Source organism: Salmo salar, chromosome ssa09 (genome assembly GCF_905237065.1).
Source record: "Salmo salar chromosome ssa09, Ssal_v3.1, whole genome shotgun sequence".
Taxonomy (NCBI): domain Eukaryota; kingdom Metazoa; phylum Chordata; class Actinopteri; order Salmoniformes; family Salmonidae; genus Salmo; species Salmo salar.
In genome coordinates, this window is record NC_059450.1 from 63,676,127 (window position 1) to 63,703,571 (window position 27,445).

Below are 27,445 nucleotides of genomic sequence, written 5' to 3' on the forward strand. Positions count from 1 at the left end.
CTTTGGTCCATGCCAAGTGTTGCATAAACAACGGGAGGATATCACAAATAAAATCAAACTATTAATATATTCCTTTTTAGTGGTAATTAGTCACCCAATTCTGCACAGAAGACACTTGATTAAGTCTCTATACATATAAAGAGGGACTTTTCAAGCCACTGCCTCTCACAATGTTGTTGGGAACTCCAATGCATGATTAATGATTTAAACAAATCATGCAAATGTCTTAAAAAAAAAAAAAAAAGTTGTGAGGAAAAATTCCTAATCGATTACTACAGTAGATCTGGAATTCAGTCGGTTGTCCTTATTATGATGCAGCTGCCAAATTCCCTGGACATTGGTGCCAAATTTCGGAGAAACTTGATAGGGTCATGACTCATGCCTATTTCTAGTTGGTTTCACACAGATCGTATAGACCCTTTAGAAAACCTGCAGACCCTTCTTCTCAGGAGCCAATACAAACGATTAGCACCACAATGGAAGTGCACCTTCACTGTGATGGGTGTGTGCAGTGTGCCCCTGAGCTTTTTTTTTAACCTTTATTTAACTAGGCAAGTCAGTTAAGAACAAATTCTTATTTTCAATGACGGCCTAGGAACAATGGGTTAACTGCCTTGTTCAGGGGCAGAATGACAGATTTTTACCTTGTCAGCTCGGGGATTCAATCTTGCAACCTTTCGGTTACTCGTCCAACGCTCTAACCACTAGGCTACCTGCCTCCCCTTTGGATGCGTCTTCATTTTTTCATTCTGCTAGGACCCTGCACATGAAGATTAAAGATGCAATATGCAGAAATCGCTCTGCCATTTCCTGGTTGCTGATATTCTAATAGTTTGCCTCATTTCAGTTTGTGACAAACAAGCAGTCATTGTGTAGAGAGTCATTGTACCATCTAAACCTCTAGTGAAATATATATTCCAAAACCAAACATATTGTATATTCATCTATTTGAAGCTGGTGTTCAAAAGTAAAATATGAAAAAACTAAACTTCAGAACGGGAATCATAGAAATGGCACACATAGAACAGATCTACTCCTTAGACTTTCTTTCAGCGAGAATGAAAGATCTATAACTCACCTTTCTATGTGAATTTGGTTGGGTCTCCCAAAAAGTTGCATATTGTAGCTTTAATGTTTGCCTATCAAACACATGCCTTGGAAAATGTTTTTGGACACACTGCACATTTACCTTAACAAATACCACAGTTAGGAGGATCAATGGCGGACTGAAGACAGCAGAGCAGAATGCTTCAAGATTAAAAACCTAATATTAAATAACTGTAAATCTGACTAAATATTAGCACTTCGTATACTCGTGGGCAATATGCTTAATTCTGGATAACAACACAAAACTAATTATAAGGCTAGAGAAATTTATCGACCAACACCAAAACAGCATGGAGAACCAATTCCCCAAAAGAAAACGAGACTCCTCGTCTGACACAGATGATTTATGCTTTTCACCACCTGGAATGGTAAGTGTAGAAACCCACTTACTAAAGAAGATAAATGGTAAATTGGGCATACTTGAACTAGTCAGTAAAGATATAAAGGAGTTGAAGGCAAGCCTCGAGATGAGTGACGAAAAAGCCGCGTCAATGGAGAAAGAAAGAAACAAGCTAAAAGGTAGTCAATACTATTGAAACAGATGTTAAAGAACTTAAAAAAGATGACATGTTTCTGAGAGAAGCCTTACTTGAAATACAGACTAGATTTCTGCGAGAAAATCTGGTACTTTTTACCGGTATTAAAGATAATGAGGGTCAAGATTCAGAGTGTGGTGAAAGATTTCCTGGTTAAAGCGCTACAGATCCCAGGCGACACTGTCGACCAAAATCAAACTCGAAAGTGTACATCGTTTCGGACAGCGATACGAGTGCCAAATTTGCATTATTTTAAGGATAAAATAATGGTTAAAAGCCTGGGCAAAAGACTTGCTGGCACGAAAATAGTTATCAGTTCCCGAAGGAAATTGCAGAATGGCGCAAAGTTCTGAACCCACTCTTCAAAGTGAATAGATTAAAAGGGAAACGTGTAGCTCTCATAGTAGATCAACTGTACATTGATAACCGACTGTTCTGAGACACCGAGACTACTCCATGACTATTCTAAATATTAAAAAGTTCCCATAGAGGAGTCGAATAATGGAACACCCAATACTATCCATGGTGGGGATTGTAATAAAAAAAGGGAAAACGATCAAATACAACTGTAAATACACTATACCATTCAAGATAGGGAATGTTGTAAAATAATTTGTATTGGACTTTCTATTTATAGCAGTAGAAGAAATTGAAATAATACATCTTCAAATATAAGTAACTGGAACACAAAAGTACTCAAAAGCTCGAAATTAGGTAGGAATCAACATAGTAGAGAAACAGAGGACATTGAAGGCACAGTGTGTGGGTGTATATGTGGGGGAGTGTGGTTGTGATGGAAGATGGGGTGTGTGTTTTTGTGATTGGAAAAGTGTGGTGAGTTACAGTGCATTTGGAAAGTATTCAGACCCCTTCACTTTTTCAACATTTTGTTACGTTACAGCCTTATTCTAACATTGATTAAATCGTTTTTTTCCCCCATCAATCAACACACAATACCTCATAATGACACCGCAAAAACTGGTTTCTGGACATTTTTGGAAATTTAAATATTACATTTACATAAGTATTCAGACCCTTTACTCAGTACTTTGTTGAAGCACCTTAAGCTGCACAGCTATTTTCTGGTCTCCCCAGAGATGTTAGATCGGGTTCAAGTCCGGGCTCTGGCTGGGCCACTCAAGGGCATTCAGAGACTTGTCCCGAAGCCACTGTCGCGTTGTCTTGGTCGTTGTTCTGTTGGAAGGTGAACCTTCGCCCCAGTCAAAAGTTTGGACACAATACAATACAAGGCAAAGGGTGGCTACTTTGTTTAACAATTTTTTTGGTTACTACGTGATTCCATATGTTTTATTTAATAGTTTTGATGTCTTCACTATTATTCTACAATATAGTAAAAATAAAAACCCTTGAATGAGATGTGTCCAAATTTGATAGAAGCCGCAATCTATTTGCAATGTTGAAGCTGATCCACCCCTAAAAGATTATCTAATAATAGCAGTCCAAATATCACAGTTTGGCAATTTATCCTGGGGTCTTTACACTTTCCAGATGGCTATGTTTAGGTTGTGCTACAGAGAGGATACATTAGGTTCAGAGACTAAAGCATAGACTAATGTGAAGAAAGCTGTATTCTGTATTCTGAAATCAATCAACTCCAACACATTCACTGCATCATATCACAATATTTACATGTATTCCCCAACAACTCTATGATTACCAGGGGAGGGGGGGAGGGGGTGTTATTAAGACTGAGAACATGCCTCCTATTCTGACTTAATTGTTGAATAACTGCGGCTCCTCTCTGTAATCCCCCCCCCTGCTATTTCCTGCCAAGACATCATCCTCATTCTCTCCTCAGTGTCATCATCATCATCATTATTATTACCAGTTTCCTCTTGAAGGCCTTGTTTCTGGCTTGTGCATCCTGTCTACTGTCATGTGCGGTTGACTGGAGTGTGTGTGTCTTCGATATTGACTCCCAGACTGATGGCAATTACCTCAGGAGCGAAACGGGGAGAGAGTGTGTGTGTGTGTGTGTCAGTATTCCTTGACGTGCCCCTCTGAGCCAGCCAGCACTCTAGCAAATTAATTCAGTCAAGCAAACAGCTAAACGTGATTGCAGAAGCTTGTTTGATACATTTATTCCAATGGGGGCTGAGGGCTGTTTCAATCTATCTGAGATGGCCGAATAACACTGCACCTTGCCACTCAGCAGATGCCAATTTAATATCAACAGTGTTAGGTCAATGTTCCCCAGCAATGAAGGGATTGAATAAGAAATTATTATTGATAAACAAATGCATGAATCAGTTGGTAGATCGATCTCACAGGAGAGCGTGTATGAACACATTAGGTAATGGGAAAGTGGTCGAATGACTCAAGATGAAGTCAAGGGCTTCTCTCCTTATAAAGCTAGTTAGGTAGATCTGAATTTATTCTTATGAACAGACATCTTTCCCCAGAAAATTCTGGAGAATCTTTCGTTTTCTTTTTCAAACACCAATTCCCTGTTTAGTTCCTCAGTGGCTTTCTGTCTGATGCGACTTGGCTCACGGAATTCCCTGGAGCACGGTGACTCTTGGGAGATGTGAAAGTTGGTTTGTCACTGCTGGGCTACCACACACACACACACACACAAAAGATACACACATGGTCACACACATGCGCACAAAATCACAGCGGGCATACTGCTCATACAGTAGTTTCTTGGTGACTCATGTCCAGCGCACACACACACACACACACACACTCAGACTACTGGGGCTCAGGCTCACATGCCCAGTCATGTCCTCAACACACACACACACACACACACACACACACACACGAACTGTTCGCTGCCTGTTAGACTTCCTCGCAGTCCCGTGCTCTGTTTTACTTTTGTTGTGGTTTTGTATAGCCTAATCTAATTTGGTCTCCAAATTGAGTGTTTTAGAAAACAGTGACTGGTCTTATAAAGGTTAGCGTCGTTTTCCAAGCTGTAGTGCACGCATAATGTGTGCTCTGTGTCATCCACACCGCTATCAAGTGTACACTTGCCTTTGTCCACTCTTAAGTGCACACACAGATGAGGGGTGATTCCGAGAGCGATGGAAATCATTGTCTCTCCTCTTTCTCTCTCTCGTTCCAGTGGGATGCTGAAGGTCATATATCACGTTGCTCTGTACATCTGAGGAGACACTTATAGTCCCCCACTGCCTTTAGAGGTCCCACACAGAGTCCATGCCTAGATAAGAGGGGGGGACACAAACGCGTGTGTGTGTGTGTGTGTGTGTGTGTGCACGCGCGCACACAGACACCGCCTGCAGGGAGAGATGGGGGTTTTCTTTTGGGAAACTGGGTAACCAGTTTCCCATGTCTGTCAGTTTCATCAATATTGGGAAAACAGATAGAAAAATTGCAATTTCTCTCTCTGTGGGTGTGTGTAAGCAAGCTTCCAAATGAAGAAGCCTTAAATGGGGGGGGGGGGTGGGGAACAGACGACAACAGTAAGAGCCTTAGTGGTTGTCGCTTTTGGAAGTGTCCTAATGTTGTATCATTAACACATTTACCTGCCTTTGATACAAAAATATCTACCTGGTTTCAAGTATTCACCATGGTTTCATGTGCTTGAAGTCCTTTGGAGAAAAAGAATGATGGAATGAAAAGGGAGGAACTTAAACACCTGTTTTGGAGGAGGACGAGGCGTTGTTCTTTAGTGTGGGATGTTAAGGCTAGTGACCAGGTAAGTTCTTTTCCCAGCTGGTCTCAAACACTCTGGGCCCGGTTTCCCAAAAGCATCTTAAGGCCAAGTTAATCTTTAGAACCTTCGTAGGAGCATCGTTTGAGCTGTTTCCCAAAACTGTCGTTGTTAACGTTGCACTTAAAACGCTTGTTATTCACAGACTGCCTCAGACTACTCGTAGAACAGCGAGGTGTGTCGTTTGATGCTTATTTTTGCCCTCCCACGTCAATTTATACACAGAAGGTCTATGCTAAACATGGTTTCTGTCTCGCTGTGACAGCCGATTAACTTCATAACAACATTTACTACAAATAAAGTTGCTAATGTCTTTGCAATTGATACAAATGAAAACTGAGATGACTGCATTAAAATATAAACAGTAGGCTATAGGCCTATTTCAATCATATTGACCTGCATTTCATGATTAAGAAATTATATTTTGCTACTTATAGGCTACTGTCTAATTTTGTCTCAATATACACAGTGTACAAAACATAAGGAACACCTTCCTAATATTGAGTTTCACCCCCTTTTGCCCTCAGAACAGCCTGAATTTGTCAGTGCATGGATTCTACAAGGTGTCAAGCTTTCCACAGGGATGCTGGCCCATGTTGAATCCAATGCATCCTACAGTTGTGTGAAGTTGGCTGGATGTCCTTTGGGTGGTGGACCATTCTTGATACACACGGGAAACTGTTGAGCGTGAAAAACCAGCAGCATTGCAGTTTTTGACACAAACCGGTGCGCCTGGCACCTACTACCATACCGTGTTCAAAGGCACTTAAATCTTTTGTCTTGCCCATTCACCCTCTGAATGGTACACAATCCACTTCTCAATTGTCTCAAGGCTTAAAAATCCTTCTTTAATCTGTCTCCTCTCCTTCATCTACACTGATTGAAGTGGATTTAACAAGTGACTTCAATAAGAAATAATAGCTTTCACCTGGTCCGTCTGTCATGGAAAGAGCAGCTGTTCCTAATGTGTTTTTTACACTAAGTGCATTTCATGATGTGCAGCCTAACGTGCAAAATCAGTGATTTAGTACATTTTTATTGGGTAAGTATTAGAATAAGCCGCCTCAATATTTGCAGCCGTAGTTGATAATATTGCTCTAGGAACTGATCCATCATCAGTATTGTGAAGTAATTCTAATGTTCTAAGGTGAGATGTGAATTGAGAAAGCTGATCCGAGAGCAGCGATGCCTTTCTTTCGATCCTATCAGTATCGACACGTACTCCCAACGACGCACTTAGCGACTGTTTTTTCTCTGCGTGGTGTTTTGGGAAACGCGTGTTACATCTTCGGCGGGTTGTAGGAAAGATTCATCGTTAAAACCACATGCAAACCGAAGTTCCATCACTATTAGGAAACCTGAGTCTCCAAAAAAGACTGAACACAGGACAAGTAGGCTTTTGTGTTCCCACTGTTTTCTCTATACACAGTCTAGGGAATATGGGTGACTGTTTGGTCAGTGACATGAAGGTTAGTCTTGTGTGTTGTTATGGCTTTATTTAGACCTAGAATCGTATGGTCTGTAAATGAACGTCTTTGCATGACCTTCATAACTGCCTGTAATTGTCTGTCATTCACACAAACACACCAAGCTGGGTGTCAGGATGGTCAGGGGTTGATATCACACAGCAGTTGGTGAGTCTGTCTTTTGGCTTGCCACACACACTGCATAAGTGGCATTGTTTACTAACAAAGCTGGCAAGGATCTAATTGGCAGGATTTGGACAACCTGCATACCCTTGCCAAGCCCTGCCCCTAACTCACAGCCTGCCCACATCAGAGAACCAGACAAGGGGAGGGGAAGGGAAATGTTTTCAAAATGTGTGCATAATGGCTGGGTAGTATCATTCTCATGTCAGTCCATACATCATTGAATTCCTTAAGTGAGCGTGCTAAAATGCACACTTAGTAGTTTTTATCAGAGCACCTCTCAAAGTCTTTGGGCTTTGGCTTTCAATGTATTGTTTTGAGCAAGTTTGACTGTGAATATTGATGTCCCATGAGTTGTAGATTCTACTGTCTTGACTTGGAAGAAGGTTCGAGTCTGAATTATGTTGTGTTTTGGGCTCTTGGTGTAATTTTGTGGTGGAGTTGGTCTGATTTTTGCCTATGTTCTTAGTTCTTTCCCCCCCTGGTCATAGTTGATGTGAAAGACTGAGACAGGAAGTGCTGTTTTTAGGTGCCACCATCTCCTCTGCCACACTCACACACAGGCCTGTGTGTGTCAGCCCTCCATGTCCCCAACCCCTTGCTTGCGTGCAAACTGCAGTGGTAACCTTGACAATTACTCTGGCCTTGGGGGGTGGGTGGCCCTCTACATACACATGCACAAAGTCTGACGCTGTTGGCCATTGTCATGGCACTAGTCATAAAAGCATGCCCCATGGGTGGGTTTACGGCATGTAGTGCAGTAAGGGGGGGGGGGGATCAGGTAAGAGGAAAGGGGTTGTTTCCTCTGTGGATTTAACAGATTATATTTACTGAGCTTTTGTGCACTAAACGGTATGTAATTTGTGGCAATGCATCAAGGTAATTTATTAATTAGAAAGCTGTCATCTGAAATGGATTCCCTATTGTTCGGGGACAAAATGAAACTGTGGTTTTGGTGTTATACTTTGTATTCCATGTTATAGAGAGGCTTCTCAGGAAAACCAAAAACTCTATTTCATGAGGATGGGACTTACTATTGCTTAGATCTTATTTTCAAGGGATTGACCTGTCCGCAAATTTTTTTGACCTTTTTCAATGTTAATCCCTTGTCCATAAGGCACCAAATCACCTGTCTTTATTCTTAAATTCAATACTTTTTGTCCAATAACTGAAGATGGGGTAGTCATATTGTTATGAAATTCTCAGGGTTGATGTAGAACACCGAGATGATTCAAATATAATTGTATTTATGGAATGACAATTCTATATTATGCAAATTGGGCACTTAATATGCAAATTGGCAGTACGGTATACAATTACAGTAATTTAAGATCAATAATTTAAAGTAGTGTGGTCATTAACAAATCTTCATGCTCTATGAAATTAGAATACCATTTTTTATACTGAATGCAAATTAGATAGTTAATATGCTAATTTGTCTGTACGAACCAAAAAATACAGCATGTTAAGCCCATTAGTTTAAGGTAAGGTGGTCATATTTTTTATTATTATAAAAAAAAATGTGTATAACTGCTGTATTGAATGTTTCAAACATACAATACACTTGCAGAGAAGCCGCTCAACAACTATACTACCGTTCAAAAGTTTGGGGTCACCTAGAAATGTCCTTGTTTTTGAAAGAAAAGCACCTTTTTTTTGGTCCATTACAATAATACCAAATTGATCAGAAATACAGTGTTAATGTTGTAAATGACTATTGTAGCTGGAAATGGCTGCTTTTAATGGAATATCTACATAGGCATACAGAGGCCCATTATCAGCAACCATCACTCCTGTGTTCCAATGACACGTTGTGTTAGCTAATCCAAGTTTATAATTTCAAAAGGCTGATTGATCATTAGAAAACCCTTTGCAATTATGTTAGCACAGCTGAAATTATTGTTCTGATTAAAAAAAGCAATAAAATCGACCTTCTTTAGACTAGTTGAGTATCTGGAGCATCAGCATTTGTAGTTTCGATTACAGGCTCAAAATGGCCAGAAACAAAAAACTTTCTTCTGAAACTCGCCAGAAACTTAGTCTGAAACTTCAATGTGAGAAATTGCCAAGGAACTGAAGATCCCGTACAATGCTGTGTACTACTCGCTTCACAGAACAGTGCAAACTAGCTCTAACCAGAATATAAAGAGTGGGAGGCCCCGGTGCACAACTGAGCAAGAGGACAAGTACATTAGTGTCTAGTTTGAGAAAAGGATGCCTCAAGTCCTCAACTGGCAGCTTCATTAACCTTTTATGGCTAGGGGTTCCGCTAGCGGAACGTTTCGACAACATCCGATGAAATGGCAGAGCACGAAATTTCCAAAACATTATTAGAAATATTTAACTTTCATACATTCACAAGTGCAATACACCAAATTAAAGCTTAACTTCTAGTTAATCTGGCCACCGTGTCAGATTTCAAATAGGCTTTACGGCGAAAGCAAACCATGCTATTATCTGAGGACAGCACCCCATCAAAAACACATGACAATCATAATTCAACCCGCCAAGCGTGACACCAAACTCAGAAATAATGATATAATTCATGCCTTACCTTTGAAGATCTTCTTCTGTTGGCACTCCAATATGTCAAATAATCATAAATGGTCGTTTTGTTCGATAAATTCCGTTTATTTATTATTATGTCCATTTATTTGACGCGTTTGATTCAGAAAAACACTGGTTCCAACTCGCGCAACATGACTACAAAATATATAATAAGTTACCTGTAATCTTGATCCAGACATTTCAAACAACTTTCCTAATACAACTTCATGTATTTTTTTAACGTAAATAATTGATACAATTTTAAGACGGGATAAACTGTGTTAAATACCGGACGAAAAAAACAAAGTGGAGCGAGCTTTCAGATCGCGCGCCCCAACCACAACAGTACACTAGACTCGACCCTCGTTCTGAACAGCCATACTTCTTCATTACTCAAAAGGAAAAACATCAGCCAATTTCTAAAGACTGTTGACATCTAGTGGAAACGATAGGAACTGCAAGCAAGTGCCTTAGAAATCTAGATCTACATAGAAATCCCATTAAACACTGTCACCTCAACAAACAAAAAAATCCTGGATGGTTTGTCCTCGGGGTTTTGCCTGCCAAATAAGTTCTGTTATACTCAGACATAATTTTAACAGTTTTAGAAACTTTTTAGAGTGTTTTCTATCCAAATCTACCAATTATATGCAAATCCAAGCTTCTGGGCCTGAGTAGCAGGCAGTTTACTTTGGGCACGCTTTTCATCCAAAATTCCGAATGCTGCCCCCTATCATAGAAAAGCCAAATACTACCCGCAAAACACAAGTCTCAATGTCAACAGTGAAGAGGCGACTCCGGGATGCTGGCCTTCTAGGCGGAGTTGCAAAGAAAAAGCCATATCTCAGTCTGGCTAATAAAAAGATTAAGATGGGGGAAAAAGAACACAGACATTGGACAGTGGAACTCTGCCGAGAAGCCCTGGCATCCCGGAGTCGCCTCTTCACTGTTGATGTTTTCTAATGATCAATTAGCCTTTTAAAATGATAAACTTGGATTAGCTAACACAATGTGCCATTGGAACACAGGAGTGATGGTTGCTGATAATGGCCCTCTGTACGCCTATGTAGATATTCCATAAATCTGCCGTTTCCAGCTACAATAGTCATTTACAACATTAACAATGTCTACACTGTATTTCTGATCAATTTGATGTTATTTTAATGGACAAAAAATTAGCTTTTCTTTCAAAAACAAGGACATTTCTAAGTGACCCCTAACTTTTGAACGGTAGTGAACAGTTGTGCCCAAAAGTTTTGAATAAAACAAATATACATTTTCACAATGTCTGCTGTTTGTATGATGGCAATTTGCATATACTCCAGAATGTTATGAAGAGTGATCAGATGAATTGTGATTAATTGCAAAGTCCCTCTTTGCAATGCAAATGAACTGAATCCCCAAAAAACATGTCCACTGCAGCCCTACCACAAAAGGACCAGCTGACATCATGTCAGTGATTCTCTCGTTAACACAGGTGTGAGTGTTGACGAGGACAAGGCTGGAGATCACTCGGTCATGCTGATTGAGTTCGAATTACAGACTGGAAGCTTCAAAAGGAGGGTGGTGCTTGGAATCATTGTTCTTACTCTGTCAACCATGGTTACCTGCAAGGAAACACGTGCCATCATCATTGCTTTGCACAAAAATGGCTTCACGGGCAAGGATATTGCTGCCAGTTAGATTGTACCTGAATCAACCATTTATCGGATCATCAAGAACTTCAAAGAGAGCGGTTCAATTGTTGTGAAGAAGGCTTCAGGGCACCAAAAAAGTCCAGCAAGCGCCAGGACTGTCTCCTAAAGTGGATTCAGCTAAGGGATTGGGGCACCACCAGTACAGAGCTTGCTCAGGAATGGCAGCAGGCAGGTGTGAGTGCATCTGCACGCACAGTGAGGCGAAGACTTTGAGGATGGCCTGGTGTCAAGAAGGGCAGCAAAGAAGCCACTTCTCTCCAGGAAAAACATCAGGGACAGACTGATATTCTGCAAAAGGTACAGGGATTGGACTGCTGAGGACTGGGGTAAAGTCATTTTCTCTGATGAATCACCTTAACGATTGTTTGGGGCATCCGGAAAAAAGCTTGTCCGGAGAAGACAAGGTGAGCGCTACCATCAGTCCTGTGTCATGCCAACAGTAAAGCATCCTGAGACCATTCATGTGTGGGGTTGCTGCCTGCTAGCTAGCTGCACAGAAATGGGACACATTTTCAATTCACTGGAAGTTAGCTACGTTTTTAATCAATTTATATGGTTGTAGCAACTGAATTGTCGTTTTTACTTGAAAGAATAAAATCAATCACAAAAAATCACCATTGGCACAATACAGCCAATGACACACAGCGGTGCCTCTCGCTCGGCTCTTTGCCTCAGCGATCAGCGTCAAGCACTCCCACACAGCTAGCAAGCTAGCACTCGTCATGGAAATGGGGGTGTCAGAATGTGAATTAGACCAATCCCTGACAACCCATACATTTACATTTACATTTAAGTCATTTAGCAGACGCTCTTATCCAGAGCGACTTACAAAATGGTGCATTCACCTTATGATATCCAGTGGAACAACCACTTTACAATAGTGCATCTAAATATTTTAAGGGGGGGGTTAGAAGGATTACTTTATCCTATCCTAGGTATTCCTTAAAGAGGTGGGGTTTCAGGTGTCTCCGGAAGGTGGTGATTGACTCCGCTGTCCTGGTGTCGTGAGGGAGCTTGTTCCACCATTGGGGTGCCAGAGCAGCGAACAGTTTTGACTGGGCTGAGCGGGAACTGTGCTTCCTCAGAGGTAGGGGGGCCAGCAGGCCAGTGGTGGATGAACGCAGTGCCCTTGTTTGGGTGTAGGGCCTGATCAGAGCCTGAAGGTATGGAGGTGCCGTTCCCTTCACAGCTCCGTAGGCAATCACCATGGTCTTGTAGCGGATGCGAGCTTCAACTGGAAGCCAGTGGAGAGAGCGGAGGAGCGGGGTGACGTGGAGAGAACTTGGGAAGGTTGAACACCAGACGGGCTGCGGCGTTCTGGATGAGTTGTAGGGGTTTAATGGCACAGGCAGGGAGCCTAGCCAACAGCGAGTTGCAGTAATCCAGACGGGAGATGACAAGTGCCTGGATTAGGACCTGCGCCGCTTCCTGTGTGAGGCAGGGTCGTACTCTGCGAATGTTGTAGAGCATGAACCTACAGGATCGGGTCACCGCCTTGATGTTAGTGGAGAACGACAGGGTGTTGTCCAGGATCACGCCAAGGTTCTTAGCACTCTGGGAGGAGGACACAAGGGAGTTGTCAACCGTGATGGCGAGATCATGGAACGGGCAGTCCTTCCCCGGGAGGAAGAGCAGCTCCGTCTTGCCGAGGTTCAGCTTGAGCTGGTGATCCGTCATCCACACTGATATGTCTGACAGACATGCAGAGATGCGATTCGCCGCCTGGTTATCAGAAGGGGGAAAGGAGAAGATTAATTGTGTGTCGTCTGCATAGCAATGATAGGAGAGACCATGTGAGGATATGACAGAGCCAAGTGACTTGGTGTATAGCGAGAATAGGAGAGGGCCTAGAACAGAGCCCTGGGGGACACCAGTGGTGAGAGCGCATGGTGCGGAGACAGATTCTCGCCACGCCACCTGGTAGGAGCGACCTGTCAGGTAGGACGCAATCCAAGCGTGGGCCGCGCCGGAGATGCCCAACTCGGAGAGGGTGGAGAGGAGGATCTGATGGTTCACAGTATCAAAGGCAGCAGATAGGTCTAGAAGTATGAGAGCAGAGGAGAGAGAGTTAGCTTTAGCAGTGCAGAGAGCCTCCGTGACACAGAGAAGAGCAGTCTCAGTTGAATGCCCAGTCTTGAAACCTGACTGATTAGGATCAAGAAGGTCATTCTGAGAGAGATAGCAGGAGAGCTGGCCAAGGACGGCACGTTCAAGAGTTTTGGAGAGAAAAGAAAGAAGGGATACTGGTCTGTAGTTGTTGATATCGGAGGGATCGAGTGTAGGTTTTTTCAGAAGGGGTGCAACTCTCGCTCTCTTGAAGACAGAAGGGACGTAGCCAGCGGTCAAGGATGAGTTGATGAGCGAGGTGAGGAAGGGGAGAAGGTCTCCGGAAATGGTCTGGAGAAGAGAGGAGGGGATAGGGTCAAGTGGGCAGGTTGTTGGGCGGCCGGCCGTCACAAGACGCGAGATTTCATCTGGAGAGAGAGGGGAGAAAGAGGTCAAAGCACAGGGTAGGGCAGTGTGAGCAGGACCAGCGGTGTCGTTTGACTTAGCAAACGAGGATCGGATATCGTCAACCTTCTTTTCAAAATGGTTGACGAAGTCATCCGCAGAGAGGGAGGAGGGGGGGAGGGGGAGGAGGATTCAGGAGGGAGGAGAAGGTAGCAAAGAGCTTCCTAGGGTTAGAGGCAGATGCTTGGCATTTAGAGTGGTAGAAAGTGGCTTTAGCAGCAGAGACAGAAGAGGAGAATGTAGAGAGGAGGGAGTGAAAGGATGCCAGGTCCGCAGGGGAGGCGAGTTTTCCTCCATTTCCGCTCGGCTGCCCGGGAGCCCTGTTCTGTGAGCTCGTAGTGAGTCGTCGAGCCACGGAGCAGGAGGGGAGGACCGAGCCGGCCTGGAGGATAGGGGACAGAGAAAATCAAAGGATGCAGAAAGGGAGGAGAGGAGGGTTGAGGAGGCAGAATCAGGAGATAGGTTGGAGAAGGTTTGAGCAGAGGGAAGAGATGATAGGATGGAAGAGGAGAGAGTAGCGGGAGAGAGAGAGCGAAGGTTGGGACGGCGCAATACCATCCGAGTAGGGGCAGAGTGAGAAGTGTTGGATGAGAGCAAGAGGGAAAAGGATACAAGGTAGTGGTCGGAGATTTGGAGGGGAGTTGCAATGAGATTAGTGGAAGAACAGCATCTAGTAAAGATGAGGTCAAGCGTATTGCCTGCCTTGTGAGTAGGGGGGGAAGGTGAGAGGGTGAGGTCAAAAGAGGAGAGGAGTGGAAAGAAGGAGGCAGAGAGGAATGAGTCAAAGGTAGACGTGGGGAGGTTAAAGTCACCCAGAACTGTGAGAGGTGAGCCATCCTCAGGAAAGGAACTTATCAAGGAGTCAAGCTCATTGATGAACTCTCCAAGGGAACCTGGAGGGCGATAAATGATAAGGATGTTAAGCTTGAAAGGGCTGGTAACTGTGACAGCATGGAATTCAAATGAGGAGATAGACAGATGGGTCAGGGGAGAAAGAGAGAATGTCCATACATCAAAACTTAGCTACGAAGCTCTACTTTGTAACCTGCTAGGTTTTATTTGTGTGTGTCTCAAACATTTTAATGACAGAGCCGAAAAATGTTTTGCCTGATATTTCAGTCCAAGGATGTCTGATGACCGTAAAACACACTCAGGACTTTCCCATACTTCATGGTAATACAATGTTACATCGATCATACTCTGGTAGATAGAGGAATACCTTCCGCTAAGAGGAAATTTGAGCACACCGATTTTTGCGGGTTTCACTAAAAGAATTTAACATTCTTAGTACGGCACTTGCTTTAAATTTGGGCTCATATCGCGTAAATATAATGTACAGTATTGCAATTTTGCAACTGCCACATTGTTTTCAAATGATTTATGTATTTTGACATTTAGTGAGAACTGATTTGTTTACTAAAGTTTTTTTTTTTTTTTTTAAGACTTCTCACATAGCGTCAATTGTTGCGTTACCTAAGGCTCTACTATTGTGCTTAATGGTGCACAGATTAACACAAAGGATCACTATTAAATAACTTTAAAGTGTTACTAACTAGACCAGGATTTCTCAAACTGAAATAATCAACTAATCATCAAGCTTTGATCATTTTTATCCGCTGTGTAGTGTTGGGGCAAAAAACAAAAATGTTGACCCCTTGGGGTCCCGAAGACAGAGTTTGGGAAACGCTGGTCTATAACTTGGGTCAGTTCATTCTCTACTCTCAACAACTTAAGCTTGAGAAAATGTATTCATAAATTAACCTTAAAATTTAGTATACTCGATTTAGCCTTTTGAGAGAAAAGATTATCATAATAAGCTCTTCAGTTTGAAAAATAATTGTTCAGCTGAAGTACCTGAGGATAATGTAAGCTAAGCTGGACATAGTTTTCCCTGTCATGTTTTTTTTTAATGTACAATGGTGACTCCAGTGAATTAAATCATTATAAATAATGAGTAATGCATGATACAGCCACTGGAATATGTTGCCGGCTAAGACGATTCTCCCCATTTAATGACTTGATCAGATTGTTGTTAAACATTGACATAATACCGCCAAGATATTCAGGACTTGATTAGGGAACAGTTTAATCATTGATACTGGACTTGTCAACCTGTCTCTCCGGACAGCCTTCAAACTGACTAGCCGTCTAGATTGTGTGTGCAAGAGTCTCTGACTGTGTGTGTGTGTGTGTGCACGTGCCAGGGGCGTAGGAGCGACTGACATTGGGGTCGACACATTTTGCCTACGGGGGACCGGGAGTATGCCTCTGGATTTTTGTTGTTGAAAAACAGGTTTTATATGGTCATTTCTGGTGACTTCTAAGAAAAGGATGCATACAAATCTTAATTTCCAAATTGGCTAATTTACAATGTTTAGGGGGACCTTGTAGAGGGGCATTAATCTAGTACTGTCCAATCAGTCTTAAGGCCCTTGCCATTCATACTGTACTGAATACCAGTGTGACTGTTAAAGTGGATAAATTCAATTAACAAGCATTTTGTACTCTCAGCTATTGTATGATTTAATTTCATAGTGTTTCTCACTTCTCTTTCAGGTTGTTACTACTGCTGCTCTACATACTCTATGGTTTGAAACTTAACGTACAGTTATTATACTGTAATAACCAGCAACATACACAGTTGAACTGTTTTAATAATACATTTTTAAAAAAGTAGTTAGATTAATTTCAGTTTTATCTCCACTACACAACTATCAAAAACAAAATATAATCATAGCTGCTTCTCTCCTGCATGAAGTTCTAGGCACTTCTCACTATCTTACCTGTTGGTTTGTGGCCGCTCTCTCTCTCTCTCTGCCTGTCTCTGTTCATGGCTGTCACTCTCCTACCATGATCACGATAGCACCAAACAAAGTCTTTATACATGGAACACACATGGACATTCCTGCAGTGAGCATGCTAATCGCACACTCTGTCAAAACTTGAGACATTTGTGGCATTGTTGTGGGACAAAACTGCACATTTTAGAGTGGCCTTTTGTTGTCCCCAGTACAATGTGCACCTGTGTAATGATCATGCTGTTTAATCAGCTTCTTGATATGCCACACTTGTCAGGTGGATGGATTATCTTGGCAAAGGAAAAATGCACACTAACAGGGATGTAAATACGTTTTTTGTGTATATGGAAAACTTTATTTCAGCTTATGAAACATCGGACTCAAACTTTACATCTTGCGTTTGTTTGTTCAGTATTCAGGACCTCTTCAACTTTTCCACTTTTTGTGACGTTACAGCCTTATTCTAAAATGGATTCAATTGTTTTCCCCCCCTCATTCATCAATCTACACACAATACCCCATAACGACAAAGCAAAAACGGGTTTAGATTTTTTAGCAAAAAAAAAGAGAAATAACTATCAATTTTACATAAGTATTCAGACCCTTTACTCAGTACTTTGTTGAAGCACCTTTTGGCAGAGATATTACAGCCTTGAGACTTATTGGGTATGATGCTACAAGCTTGGCACACCTGCATTTGGGGAGTTTCTCTCATTCTTCTCTGCAGATCCTCTCAAGCTCTGCCAGGTTGGATGTTGAGCGTTGCTGCACATCTATTTTCCAGAGATGTTCAATCGGGTTCAAGTCTGGGCTCTGGCTAGGCAAATCAAGGACATTCAGAGACTTGTCCCGAAGCCACTCCTGCGTTGTCTTGGCTGTTTGCTTAGGGTCGATGTCCTGTTGGAAGGTGAACCTTCGCCCCAGTCTGATGTCCTGAGCGCTCTGGAGCAGGTTTTTCATCAAGGATCTCTCTCTGTACTTTGCTCCGTTCATCTTTCCCTCAATCCTGACTAGTCTCCCAGTCCCTGCCACTGATAAACATCCCCACGGCATGGTGCTGCTACCACCATGCTTCACCGAAAGGATGGTATTGGCTAGGTGATGAGCGGTGCCAGGTTTCCTCCAGACGTGACGCTTGGCATTCAGGCCGAAGAGTTCAATCTTGGTTTCATCAGACCAGAGAATCTTATGTATCATGGTCTGAGAATCCTTTAGGTGCTTTTTGGCAAACTCCAAGTGGGCTGTCATGTGCCTTTTACTGAGGAGTGGCTTCCGTAATGGCCACTCTACCATAATGGCCTGATTTGGTGGAGAGCTGCAGAGATGGTTGTCCTTCTGGAAGGTTCTCCCATTACCACAGAGTAACTCTGGAGCTCTGTCAGAGTGACCATTGGATTCTTGGTCACCTCCCTGACCAAGGCCCTTCTCCTATGATTGCTCAGTTTGGCCGGGCCTAGGAAGAGTATTGGTGGTTCCAAACTTCTTCCATTTAAGAATGATGGAGGCCACTGTGTTCTTGGGAACTTTAAATGCTGCAGACATTTTTTGGTACCCTTCACCAGATCTGTGCCAACACATTCCTGTCTCCGAGCTATACAGACAATTCCTTCGACCTCCTGGCCTGGTTTTTGCTTTGACATGCACTGTCAACTGTGGGACCTTTTTATAGACAGGTGTGTGCCTTTCCAAATCATGTCCAATCAATTAAATTTACCACAGGTGGACTCCAATCAAGTTGTAGAAATATCAAGGATGATCAATGGAAACAAGATGCACCTGAACTCAATTTTGAGTCTCATCGTGACGGGTCTGAATGCTTATGTAAATAAGGTATCTGTTTTGTATTTTTAATACATTTGCAAAAATTTCAAAAAAACTGTTTCTTTTGTCATTATGGGGTATAGTGTGTTGATTGAGGATATATTGGCACGGTTTGCCAGCCCTCGACGAACAACACCCATGCCATTATATCCTCAACACCAGCTTCCAGGGCAGTATAACTTAAATATGCACAGAGTATACAAAAAGTATGAGTATAAGAAAACCTGCTCTTTCCATAACATAGAATGAACAGGTGAACCCAGGTGAAAGGTATGATCCCATATTGATGTCTCTTGTTAAATTCACTTCAATCAGTGTAGATGAAGTGGAGGAGGATTTTTAAGCCTTCAGACAATTGAGACATGCATTGTATGTGTGCCATTCAGAGAGTGAATGGGCAAGACAAAAGATTTAAGTACCTTTGAACGGGGTATGGCAGTAGGTGCCAGGCGCAACGGTTGGTGTCAAGAACTACAACGTTGCTGGGTTTTTCACGCTCAACAGTTTCCCGTGTGTATCAAGAATGGTCCACCACCCAAAGGACATCCAGCCAACTTGACACAACTGTGGGAAGCATTCGAGTCAACATTGGCCAGCATAGCTGTGGAATGCTTTTGACACCTTGTAGAGTCCATGCCCCTACGAATTGAGGCTGTTCTGGGGGCAAAAGGGTGGCATTGCGGGCAGATGCTAAAAGCCTTACTTGCACTCATTTGAAAAAAATGTACTCTTAATTTTTGTATATTTTTTTTACTAGTGGCACATCCATTGCTAACTTGCCTACCCTATGATGAAGACTAAGACAGTGATTGTGCAAGTCATTCTGTAGCTAGCAAGTATGCTTGGCTTCAAAACATTGACTATCAGTTTTTCACACAGCCAGCTAGTTCGATAAAGCTGACACTGCTAAAAATGACTACTGTAAAGCTAACTAGCTTCTAGCCAGGAGAAAGCTTATAGTTGCTCACATTCATTGTAAGTATACATTCATACTTACTACTTAAAATTACTTTGTTGTTGACAGGGGAACAGGACTCCTGCGGGATTCTGTCAGGAATGGGAGGGAAGTTCTAGAATCAAGTTCGGGACAGGATCAACAGTCCATAGGAACAGGCAGTATAGGATTAGTAAAACTGAGTTTTTGGGATGGAAATATGTTGTGGAGCATTTAATAAAAATGACTGTGTAAGCTAGGCCTAATGTAGTTTACTTAATAAAAAGCTATAAAAAGCTGTAAAAAAGTCATTTTTTCCCCGCCTTCCATCTCCTCAATCTTGCACCTCACTCCAGTTGTAGCCAGTTACTTGGCTTCCTCGGGTTGCCAACCTACGTCGGTAGGCTAACTGATGAAGCCTTCAATAAAGGAATTGCAACGACCCTGTTGCAGCATAGCTGCTCTACTCCCAACAACTTTACCATTAAGCCCAATTGTTAGTGTATTTAACTAAACCGGTGCCATCTGAGGTGAAGAGTGAAATAAAAATAGATTGACCTCTGCAGTACTGCTGCTCAAGTATTTATTTTTTATGTTCATGTTGTAAATTGTATGTGCGCAGTGCTCAGCAGTAGGGTAGTTTTATGCTGGTGCTGTGCTGAGCAGACCATTCTGCTGGGGTCTCTGTCCTCATCCTCCAGCCTTAATCGATCTACATTTAACTAATTTATAATACGCTTTTATCCAGAGCAATTTAGGACTACGGTCAGTGCCTTTTTAACTAAAATATTTAAGACAACCACATATCACAGACGCATTACTGAAATGATTTTCAATACAAACACATTAGCCTACATATTTCTGACCACAAAAATGAGCACGGGACAGGAAAGTTCTAGGGATCTAGAACTATTGCGGGATCAGGACAGTACAGGGGGAAAAAATGACTGCACAAGACGGGACAGGAATGAATTTTCACTCCCTTTTCAACCTCTATTGCCAACAACAATTATTTTACCTGGTGTGGTGATGCACAGTGCTTTTTCTCACAATCACACACTGCTTGTAACAACAGAGTGAGAACAATGCAGTCATGTGGGCGGGGGACGTGATGGAGCACTTTTCAAAACAAAAGTCCCTCAACGAATCTGGTGACTTGTTTTTCAAAATAAGTCTTGCAGATTTTTATTTTTTGGGGGGGACCATTTTACCTACTTCTAACATTGGGGGGACATTTCCCCTCTGTCCCCCAGGCTCATACACTCTTGGTGTGTTTTTTTTCCCCTGAAAAATGCTGAGCCTTCATGCCGAACCAAAACTTCAGACGTGTTAAAAGACGTGGTTACTTATTCATCAGTGAAGTGGCCTGTGTCGCCCGTTTCACAACAATTGAGGAACGTTAGTACGACAATAGAAGATTGGGAAGCGGATGTTTTATTAACGTGAGCCTCCTAACCTACCCCAAACCCCTATCGGCTGCTCCCCGGGGCGCCAATAAATAAAGCATTTTATTTAAATATTTCATAAAAAGATTTTGTATGGGATAAAAAACCCTTGAGGTAAAATATCCTTTTTTCAACAGGGACACAATGGTAGAACAATGACTCATACAGAAGACCATACCAAGGAAACAATAAACCACTCAATGCATACAGAAGTTAATTGCCCACAAACGGAAATTCAATTTTTTTTCACCAGAAAAACGATGCTCATGGCATACCTATGATGTCGCACAGCGATTTTAAGTCAAGTATTCGTTTTAGTCAAAGTAGGATATATTTTTAGGGTTGAAGTGGGAAATCCAAAATGGTAACTTCTGATATTTTCTGTGCCAGTGCTGTGTGTTTCCCCTATGCTATGATGTGCTAATAGTTTTCGGTCTCTTTTCAGGACTGGGTTTTATTTGAATGTTAACACCTACCAGCATGGCATTGTTTATTAATCAGAAACATCTGCCGTTCTTCCTCTTCAGGAGTCGCGACTGAACTGAGCGATCGCCTACGCTTGGCCGTCTGAGCCATGGAGCAAATTCAAATTGTGGTTGTAAACTTGTGTTTTTGCACCTCCACTTTTTTTACCAGAAAATTATCCAAATCCTTTGGAACCCCGAACCCTTCGTCGCCCTAAGATGAATGTTTTTGACCACGCTCCACTTCTTTGATTGGTGCAGCTAGAAATCACAGGTCTTGTTTATCTACACTGCTCAAAAAAATAAAGGGAACACTTAAACAACACATCCTAGATCTGAATGAAAGAAATAATCTTAGTAAATACTTTTTTCTTTACATAGTTGAATGTGCTGACAACAAAATCACACAAAAATAATCAATGGAAATCCAATTTATCAACCCATGGAGGTCTGGATTTGGAGTCACACTCAAAATTAAAGTGGATAACCACACTACAGGCTGATCCAACTTTTATGTAATGTCCTTAAAACAAGTCAAAATGAGGCTCAGTAGTGTGTGTGGCCTCCACGTGCCTGTATGACCTCCCTACAACGCCTGGGCATGCTCCTGATGAGGTGGCGGATGGTCTCCTGAGGCATCTCCTCCCAGACCTGGACTAAAGCATCCGCCAACTCCTGGACAGTCTGTGGTGCAACGTGGCGTTGGTGGATGGAGCGAGACATGATGTCCCAGATGTGCTCAATTGGATTCAGGTCTGGGGAACGGGCGGGCCAGTCCATAGCATCAATGCCTTCCTCTTGCAGGAACTGCTGACACACTCCAGCCACATGAGGTCTAGCATTGTCTTGCATTAGGAGGAACCCAGGGCCAACCGCACAAGCATATGGTCTCACAAGGGGTCTGAGGATCTCATCTCGGTACCTAATGGCAGTCAGGCTACCTCTGGCGAGCACATGGAGGGCTGTGCGGCCCCCCAAAGAAATGCCACCCCACACCATGACTGACCCACCGCCAAACCGGTCATGCTGGAGGATGTTGCAGGCAGCAGAACGTTCTCCACGGCGTCGCCAGACTCTGTCATGTCTGTCACGTGCTCAGTGTGAACCTGCTTTCATCTGTGAAGAGCACAGGGCGCCAGTGGCGAATTTGCCAATCTTGGTGTTCTCTGGCAAATGCCAAACGTCCTGCACGGTGTTGGGCTGTAAGCCCAACCCCCACCTGTGGACGTCGGGCCCTCATACCACCCTCATGGAGTCTGTTTCTGACCGTTTGAGCAGACACATGCACATTTGTGGCCTGCTGGAGGTCATTTTGCAGGGCTCTGGCAGTGCTCCTCCTGCTCCTCCTTGCACAAAGGTAGAGGTAGCGGTCCTGCTGCTGGGTTGTTGCCCTCCTACGGCCTCCTCCACGTCTCCTGATGTACTGGCCTGTCTCCTGGTAGCGCCTCCATGCTCTGGACACTACACTGACAGACACAGCAAACCTTCTTGCCACAGCTCGCATTGATGTGCCATCCTGGATGAGCTGCACTACCTGAGCCACTTGGGTGGGTTGTAGACTCCGTCTCATGCTACCACTAGAGTGAAAGCACCGCCAGCATTCAAAAGTGACCAAAACATCAGCCAGGAAGCATTGGAACTGAGAAGTGGTCTGTGGTCCCACCTGCAGAACCACTCCTTTATTGGGGGTGTCTTGCTAATTGCCTATAATGTCCACCTGTTGTCTATTCCATTTGCACAACAGCATGTGACATTTATTGTCAATCAGTGTTGCTTCCTAAGTGGACAGTTTGATTTCACAGAAGTGTGATTGACTTGGAGTTACATTGTGTTGTTTAAGTGTTCCCTTTATTTTTTTGAGCAGTATATTTTGTGCTGTTACATTTGTGTTGGTGTTTCGTTTAGTGTCCGATGCGCTCGGGGTGTTTATATATCATTTGCGCCATTTATCATGAACAAGGTCATCGTAACCATTTCACTTCCCCTAGCTGTGAGAACCATAGCATGAGCACGGGCTGACTTGGCGTTGCTGTAGTGCAGCCGAATAGTCAGCCAGCAGCCTACCAAACGTTGCATCATGTCCATTACACTGTAGAAAAACACGTCTCTAGTCCAAACCGTTCAATAGTTCGGCTATCCATATTACCGGAGCTTCATCTTATTCTTTCTATTTCTATGGCAGATTCCGCAATTTATGCAAAATGCCAAAACTTTGGAGGTAACAATAGGTGGCAAAGTCAAAGATATGCCGACTTGTTTTCCCTAACTTATGAGAAATCCAGCTCCAGAACCAGACATACCCAGCTGGCTAATCTTTTGAATACGTTTTTAGCTACAACAGATAACATTATCAAGCTAGATAAGGTTAGGATGCTAGCTAGCTACACTCACAGCTGTCAATAACTGTTGTTATTTCTCCACTCTACGTGGAAATCACCACAATGTTTCCACCCCCAAATTGTGAATATGTATTAGCAGCCTGCGTCATTCTTCGGAGGTGGAACCTAAATGAGAATGTCTGCTATATGACTGGAATTATGTTGATATAGGGGCCTGCCCTCTGGTGGGGCCCTTTTAAGAAAAACCATAGCAACCATGGCAAAACAGAAAGATGTTTTGTCGACACCTTGCAGACCGTATCACCTCTTGCAAGGGCACGCAAGTTACCATGGAACTTCCACCATCATGGACTAAGCGGTGTTATGGGATTTTGTGCCTGTGGGCAGCTGGAATAGATTACCATGTGACCTTACGTCAATGACAAATTTCATGGCTTCCTCTTTAAACTCGCACTGTGCAGAGTAAGCCTTGTCTGACTGTCATGCTCTTGTGAGCTAACATTGTGTTTCGCTACATGGATTCACAATGAGGTGAAGTGAAACGAAGTCAGTGTAGTGGTCAGGATAGTGGATCAAGCTAGAGTAGGCCTTGGGTCAATATTGCATTTCCCCCTGTAATGGTTAAGGTTAGGATTCAGTTAGGAAGCAGATCCTAACTTCACCCCAGAGCTGCAATTTATAAGCAGGAAAAAGATGGCAGTTGATGCAAGGTTGACTGCAGCAGATGGGTATGTTTTGCTGATAGAAAAAGCAACAAGGTGAGAAATGACTGCTGCAAACTGATTGATGGTGTGTGTTGTCTATCTCCTAGCTGCCTTTTACACCAGCCAGTCTTTGATGAGCAACACTTGCAGCATCTGTACCACATTCGCAGTGAAGTGTAATATCTTGAGTCTGGGAACATCCGACTCACTCGGATGACACATCCGGTGCTTGGGAGACATATGACTTCCTTGAAGGGTGTCATGAGGTAATTTGGTGGTGCGAGATCTAGCTAAAGGAGTAAAGAATCGAGTCACGCTCTCTTGCCCCATAGCGTTAATGATTTGATAATTGCTGCAACGTTGATATAACATTTTCGTCAGGGTTTCCCAGACGACATTGGAACATGGTTTAAAATTGTTTCTTTATCGTCATAAGTGGGTAGGGGGGCCTGGCTCCCAAGGCAGAAACCTACTTGTCCCTCCTAATTTAGCCACAATGTCGCACATCATCTGGTCTGCTGTGTTTGTCTCTCATTATGCGAGCTGGAACGTGGCCAAAGGCCATATTATGCAACCAACGCACGCTTGATATCCATATGAATAAAAACATCTATGCGTGTGCGTGCACTCCACCACACACATAAAAAGCACACGGAAGGACAAACTCTGTGTGAACAATTTCAGGACATGCGTTTGTCTGCAAAACTTGTGATCAGGAACTTTCGTGTCTGTGAAGCAGTATGCTAATTTGCAATGCGTATTGATGAAGTGAGCCTATTTCTGTGTGTGGTTGTGTGAGAGAATCTCTCTCTACTATATTGGGTTATGATAGTGTGACTGTTTGTGTGGGTCATTGCGTCATAGTCCTGTAAGTGCAGGTTTCTCATCGACGCACGAGGTGTTCAGTGTGTGGTCCATAACACTGCCAGTGCCAGGTGTGTGTGTGTGTGTGTGTGTGTGTGTGTGTGTGTGTGTGTGTGTGTGTGTGTGTGTGTGTGTGTGTGTGTGTGTGTGTGTGTGTGTGTGTGTGTGTGTGTGTGTGTGTGTGTGTGTGTGTGTCACACTACAGCTTGCTGCCAGAGATGTCAGGAGGAAAGCATGTGACTGCATGGGATAGCATGTGATGATTCTGTCTCCTCACTCTCTCTCGCTCTCTATCACTCTTCTTCAGACCTAAAGGTCTAGTAGGTGGATAGCTTGTTGCTGAACCCCAGGAAGAGCAGCAGCTAATGGGGATCCTTAATAAATACAAATATAAACAGTCCTGTGTAGGACACAGTAGCCTGTCTCCTGGGTGTCTTTCTGAAAAATGTGTGTTCCTTCCTGTCACTGACACGCAATGGCATCCCCTCCCTCATCTCCAAGCACCAACTACAGCACTGTTGGCATTAATGAAGGATAATTAAAATGACAGAACAAATACAGAAGAAAATTCAGAAAGTATTCATACCCCTTGGCTTATTCCACGTTTTTTTTGTTACAGCCTGAATTCAAAATTTGCTTAAATGGATTTACCCCATAATGACAGTGGAAATAGGTTTTTAGAAATTTTAGCAAAATTGATTGAAAATGAAAAACTTTCCCTCATTCTTCCTTGTGGATTTTCTCAAGCTCTTAAATTAGATTGGGGACTGCAATCTTCAAGTCTTTCCACAGATTTTCAATGGGATTCAAGTCTGGGTTTTGGCTGGGCCACTCAAGGACTTTCACATTCTTGTTATGAAGCCATTCCAGCATTGCTTTGGCTGTATGCTTGGGGTCATTGTCTTGTTGGAACGTAAATCTTTGTCCCAGTCTGTTGTTTGCACTATGAAGCAGGTTCTCATCAAGAATTTGCCTGTATTTGGCACCATTCATTGTTCCCTCTACCATATCCAGTCTCCCAGTCCCTGCCACTGAAAAGCATCCCGATAACATGATGCTGCCAGCACTATGCTTCATGGTAGGGATGGTGTTAGACGGGTGATGAGCTGCGCCTGGTTTTCTCCAGACATAGGGTTTTTCATTCAGACCACAGAATCTTTTGCTTTATGCTCTGTCATCCACATACCATTTTTGCAAATTCCAGTCATGTGCTTTTTTCTCAGAAGTGGCTTCCACTTGGCCACTCTCCCGATAAGCCCAGATTGGTGAAGTGCTGTAGAGACTGTTGTCCTTCTGGCAGCTTCTCCCATCTCAGCAATTGAACTCTAGTTTTGTCAGTGGTCATTGGGTTCTTGGTCACCTCCCTGACCGAGGTCCTCCTTGCCGGTTTCTCAGTTTGGATGGACAGTTCAAGGCAGAGTCTGGGTAATTCCCTATTTTTTTTAAATTTCCCAATGATGGAGAGCACTGTGCTCTTGGAAACTTTCATAATTCTAGAAGTTGTTTCATACCCTTCCCCAGATATGTTTCATCACAATTCTATCTCAGAGATCTCCAGACAGTTCCTTGGCCTACATGGTTTCATTTCTGCTCTGACATGCATTGTCAACTGTGGGACCTTTATATAGAAAGTTGTTTCTTTCTGACTCATGTCCAAACAATTGAATTGGCCACAGGTGGAGTCCTATCAAGTTATAGTGACATCTCAAGGATGATCAAAGGACATGTGATACACCTGAGCTCAATTTGGAGTATCATAGCAAAGGGATGTGAATACTTAAGTAAATTGGATATTTCTGTATTTAATTTTCAATACATTTGCAAACCTTTCTAAACATGTTTTCACTTTGCCATTATGGGGTATTCTGTGTACATTAGGTGAGATCTGGAGCTCTGTCAGAGTGACCATCGAATTCTTGGTCACCTCCCTGACCAAGGTTTGGTCGGCCAGCTCTAGGAAGAGTCTTGGTGGTTCCAAACTTCTTCCATTTAAGAATGATGGAGGCCACTGTGTTCTTGGGAACCTTCAATGCTGCATAAATGTTATGGTACCCTTCCCCAGATCTGTGCCTCGACACTATCTTGTCTCGGATCTCTACGAACAATTCCTTCGACCTCAAGGCTGGGTTTTTGCTCTGACATGCACTGTCAACTGTGGGACCTTATGTAGACAGGTGTGAGCCTTTCCAAGGATCTGAATACTTATATAAATAAGGTATTTCTGTGTTTTTATTTGTACATTTTCACCCAAAAAAATCAAATCCTGTTTTCGCTTAGTCATTATGGGGTATTGTGTGTAGATTGATGAGTTGTTTTTATTTAATCCATT

General features: G+C 42.9%; 1 protein-coding gene across 1 annotated transcript in view; it reads left to right on the forward strand.

Annotated features, from left to right (window-relative positions):
* mgat4b (alpha-1,3-mannosyl-glycoprotein 4-beta-N-acetylglucosaminyltransferase B) overlaps positions 1 to 27,445 on the forward strand; it is a 237,419-nt gene that overhangs the window by 1,368 nt on the left and 208,606 nt on the right. The window lies entirely within an intron of this gene.